This window comes from Penaeus vannamei, chromosome 30 (genome assembly GCF_042767895.1).
Source record: "Penaeus vannamei isolate JL-2024 chromosome 30, ASM4276789v1, whole genome shotgun sequence".
NCBI classification, from domain to species: Eukaryota; Metazoa; Arthropoda; class Malacostraca; order Decapoda; family Penaeidae; genus Penaeus; species Penaeus vannamei.
The window spans coordinates 17,851,999-17,856,998 of NC_091578.1; the positions used below are offsets into that span (position 1 = coordinate 17,851,999).

Here is a 5,000-nt window from a genome sequence, read left to right on the forward strand (position 1 = left end):
AGACTGCCTGGGAGGGAGGAGGCTTGCTGCTCGATGCACATTCCTGGCAGAGCCATCTGTGAAAGGTGTGCGCTATGCACGAGAGGCCATCAGCACAGATAGGCCGCGTCCGTCAGGGCTTTGCGCTTCCCATGAAAATGAAGTACGCTCCCTTGTTGGTATGTCTGTTCAGATGCGAACCTGTCAGGCGAGGTACACCGTACCTTGACGCATGCATGGCCCATCGCATTGTAAGATTTCAGAGAATACAGGATAGGAAGGACTTATGCATCATGTAGCAGCAGTGGAATCTAGGCACGAGCCACTGTTCTCCAAGAATTTCGTTAGATTTCGCCCTCTCTGCCTCCCTCTTCCCCTCCTGGTGTGTGACACCCGAGGTTGGCATCCCGGCTGCAGTTATTGATAATTCCCGAGAGAGCGAGACCCAAACATTGCCCGAGCGACACGGCGGAAGTAAGTGGATATTCCTTCGGTGCTCTGGCTCTGTCCTCTCCCTTCCTCCCTCCCCTCTCTTCGGCGCCACTTCTTGTATTTCCTTCAATATTTTGATTATCCTCTCCATCGCCGTCCTCCTTCTCCTCTCTTCTTCTTTTTCTTTCCTACTCCTCCTCCTCCTCTGCCTCCTTCTATTCTTTCCCCGTCTCCGTTGTTTCTATTTCCATACTCTCCCCTCCTAGAAATGAAAGTGGGTACGGCCGTGGGCGTGGGCGTAGTGGCAGCAGCGGCGGCGCGGGCGGGAAGCGCGAGGGAAATACAAGGGCGTGGTCACCTGCTCAATGCCTGGCAGGAGAGAAAGAGAGGAGGCGAGAAAAGAAGAGAAGAGGAAAGAAGGAGAGGAGTTGAGAAAAGAAGAGGAAAAGAAAGGACGCGAGAAAAGAAGAGCTAGCGAAATGGGTGAAGGGGAGGAGGTGAGAATAGACGAAAAATGAGGCGAGAAGAGGAAATAAGGAGAGGAGGCGAGAAGAGGAAATAAGGAGAGGAGGCGAGAAGAGGAAATAAGGAGAGGAGGCGAGAAGAGGAAAGAAGGAGAGGAGGCGAGAAGAGGAAAGGAGAGGACGCGAGAAGAGAAGAAGAGCTAGCGAGATGGGTGAAGGAGAGGAGGCGAGAAAAGACGAAAAAAATAAGGCGAGAAGAGGAAAGAAGGAGAGGAGGCGAGAAGAGGAAAGGAGAGGACGCGAGAAGAGAAGAAGAGCTAGCGAGACGGGTGAAGGAGAGGAGGCGAGAAAAGACGAAAAAAATAAGGCGAGAAGAGGAAAGGAGGAGAGGAGGCGAGAAGAGAAAAGGAGAGGGCGCGAGAAAAGAAGAGCTAGCGAAATGGGTTGAAGGAGAGGCGGCGAGAATAGACGAAAAAATGAGGCGAGAAGAGGAAAGGAGGAGAGGAGGCGAGAAGAGGAGGGAAGGAGAGGAGAAAATGAGAGGAGGCGAGAAGAGGAGAAAATGAGAGGAGGCGAGAAGAGGAGAAAATGAGAGGATGCGAGAAGAGGAGAAAGTGAGAGGAGGCGAGAAGAGGAGAAAGTGAGAGGAGGCGAGACGAGGAGAAAGTGAGAGGAGGCGAGAAGAGAAATTGAGAGGAGGCGAGAAGAGGAGAAAGTGAGAGGAGGCGAGAAGAGGAGAAAGTGAGAGGAGGCGAGACGAGGAGAAAATGAGAGGAGGCGAGAAGAGGAGAAAGTGAGAGGAGGCGAGAAGAGAAATTGAGAGGAGGCGAGAAGAGGCGAGATGGAACGAGAGGAGGCGAGAAGAGGCGAGATGGAACGAGAGGAGGCGAGAAGAGGCGAGATGGAACGAGAGGAGGCGAGAAGAGGCGAGATGGAACGAGAGGAGGCGAGAAGAGGCGAGATGGAACGAGAGGAGGCGAGAAGAGGCGAGAAGAGGCGAGAAGAGGGGGAAAGTGAGAGGAGGCGAGAAGAGAGGGGGGAAAGTGAGAGGAGGCGAGAAGAGGGGGAGGAAAGTGAGAGGAGGCGAGAAAGAGGGGGAAAGTGAGAGGAGGCGAGAAGAGAGGGGGAAAGTGAGTGGAGGCGAGAAGAGGGGGAAAGTGAGAGGAGGCGAGAAGAAGAGGGGAAAGGTGAGAGGAGGCGAGAAGAGGGGGAAAGTGAGAGGAGGCGAGAAGAGGGGGCATGAGAGGAGGCGAGAAGGTGGGGAAAGTGAGAGGAGGCGAGAAGAGGGGGAAAGTGAGAGGGAGGTTGTGTAAAGAGGGGGGAAGTGAGAGAGGCGAGAAGAGGGGGAAAGTGGGAGAGGAGAGGCGAGAAGAGGGGGAAAGTGAGAGGAGGCGAGAAGAGGGGGAAAGTGAGAGAGGAGGCGAGAAGAGGGGGAAAGTGAGAGGAGGCGAGAAGAGGGGGAAAGTGAGAGGAGGCGAGAAGAGGGGGAAAGTGAGAGGAGGCGAGAAGAGGGGCGGAAAGTGAGAGGAGGCGAGAAGAGGGGGAAGTGAGAGGGGAGGCGAGAAGAGGGGGGAAAGTAAGAGGAGGGCGAGAAGAGGGGAAAAGTGAGAGGAGGCGAGAAGAGGGGGAAAGTGAGAGTGAGGCGAGAAGAGGGGGAAAGGCGAGGAGGAGGCGAGAGGAAAGGGGAAAGTGAGAGGAGGCAGAAGGAAAGTGAGAGGAGGCGAGAAGAGGGGGAAAGTGAGGAAAGGAGAGGCGAGAAGAGGGGGAAAGTGAGAGGGAGGCGAGAAGAGGGGGAAAGTGAGAGGAGGCGAGAAGAGGGGGAAAGTGAGAGGAGGCGAGAAGAGGAGGGAAAGTGAGAGGAGGCGAGAAGAGGGGGAAAGTGAGAGGAGGCGAGAAGAGGGGAAAGTGAGAGGAGGCGAGAAGAGGGGGAAAGTGAGAGGAGGCAGAGAATAGGAGGGGGAAAGTGAGAGGAGGCGAGAAGAGGGGGAAAGTGAGAGGAGGCGAGAAGAGGGGGAAAGTGAGAGGAGGCGAGAAGAGGGAAAGTGGGGGAGGCGAGAAGAGGGGGAAAGTGAGAGGAGGCGAGAAGAGGGGGAAAGTGAGAGGAGGCGAGAAGAGGGGGAAAGTGAGAGGAGGCGAGAAGAGGGGGAAAGTGTGAGAGGGGAGGCGAGAAGAGGGGGAAAGTGAGAGGAGGCGAGGAAGAGGGGGAAAGTGAGAGGAGGCGAGAAGAGGGGGAAAGTGAGAGGGAGGCGAGAGAAGAGGAGGAAAGTGAGAGGGAGGCGAGAAGAGGGGGAAAGTGAGAGGAGAGCGAGAAGAGGGGAAAGTGGGAGAGGAGGCGAGAAGAGGGGGAAAGTGAGAGGAGGCGAGAAGAGGGGGAAAGTGAGAGGAGGCGAGAAGAGGGGGAAAGTGAGAGGAGGCGAGAAGAGGAGGAAAGTGAGAGGAGGCGAGAAGAGGAGGAAAGTGAGAGGAGGCGAGAAGTGGAGGAAAGTGAGAGGAGGCGAGAAGAGGGGGAAAGTGAGAGGAGGCGAGAAGAGGGGGAAAGTGAGAGGAGGCGAGAAGAGGGGGAGTGGAAAGCAGAGGAGGGTTGAGAAGAGGGGGAAAGTGAGAGGAGGCGAGAAGAGGAGGAAAGTGAGAGGAGGCGAGAAGTGGAGGAAAGTGAGAGGAGGCGAGAAGTGGAGGAAAGTGAGAGGAGGCGAGAAGAGGAGGAAAGTGAGAGGAGGCGAGAAGAGGAGGAAAGTGAGAGGAGGCGAGAAGAGGAGAGAAGGGGCTTCAGCAGGGTCTGCAAGTCAATGCTTTTCCCAGTTCTTTCTCTTTTTCTTTTTTCTTTTTCGCAATCTCCGCTTTTCTCCCTCTCTCCTCTCCCTTTCTCCTCCCTCTCTCCTCTCCCTTTCTCCTCCCTCTCTCCCACCCTCTCTCCTCTCCCTCTCCCCTCTCCCTCTCTCCTCTCCCTCTCCCCTCCCACCCTCTCTCCTCTCCTCTTTCTCCCACCCTCTCTCCTCTCCTCTTTCTCCCACCCTCTCTCCCTCTCCCCTCTCCCCTCCCAGACCCTCTCTCCTCTCTCCCTCTCCCTCCCACCCCCTCCCCCTCTCTCTCTCCCTCTCCCCTCCCACCCTCTCTCCTCTCCCTCTCCTCTCCCTCTCCTCCTCTCCCCTCCCACCCTCTCTCCTCTCCCTTCTCCCTCTCCCCCTCCCACCCTCTCTCCCTCTCCCTCTCCCTCCCACCCTCTCTCCCTCTCCCTCTCCCTCCCACCCTCTCTCCTCTCCCTCTCCCCTCCCACCCCCTTTCTCCCTCTCCCTCTCCCCTCCCACCCTCTCTCCTCCCTTCTCCTCTCCCTACCCTCTCTCCTCTCTCCCACTCCCTCTCCTCTCACTTTCCTCCTTGCCTCCCTCCCTCTTTCCTCTCCCCCTTTCCCTTTCCCCTTCCCCCCCCCCTCTCTCTCCTTCTCTCTCCCTCTCTCTCTCTCTCTCTCTCCCTCCCTCTCTCTCTCTCTCTCTCTCTCCCTCCCTCCCTCTCTCTCTCTCTCTCTCTCTCTCTCTCTCTCTCTCTCTCTCTCTCTCTCTCTCTCTCTCTCTCTCTCTCTCTCTCTCTCTCTGCTCTCTCTCTCTGCACCTCTCTCTGCACCTCTCTCTCTCTCTCTCTCTTTCTGCTACCTCTCTCTCTCTCTTTCTCTCTCTCCCTCGCTCTCCCTCTCTCTTTCTCTCTCTCTTTCTCTCTCTCTCTCCCGCTCTTTCTCTCTCTCTTTGTCTCTCTCTGCACCTCTCTCTCTTTCTCTCTCTCTCTGCACCTCTCTCTCTTTCTGTCTCTTTCTCTCTCTCTTTCTCTCTCTCTCTCTCTCTCTCTCACCTCTCTCTGCACCTCTCTGCTCTCTCTCTTTCTGCACCTCTCTCTCTCCCTCTCTCTCTCTCTCTCTCTCTCTCTCTCTCTCTCTCTCTCTCTCTCTCTCTCTCTCTCTCTCTCTCTCTCTCTCTCTGCAATCTCTCTCTTACCTCTCTCTCTCTCTCTCTCTCTCTCTCTCTCTCTCTCTCTCTCTCTCTCTCTCTCTCTCTCTCTCTCTCTCTCTCTCTCTCTCTCTCTCTGCACCTCTCTCTCTCTGCCTCTCTCTCTCTCTCTCTCTCTCTCTCTCTCTCT

At 56.0% G+C, this 5,000-nt stretch overlaps 1 protein-coding gene across 1 annotated transcript in view; it reads left to right on the forward strand.

The window, feature by feature from the left end:
• dlp (glypican dally-like) overlaps positions 1-5,000 on the forward strand; it is a gene marked incomplete in the record, with an annotated part of 83,811 nt that overhangs the window by 785 nt on the left and 78,026 nt on the right.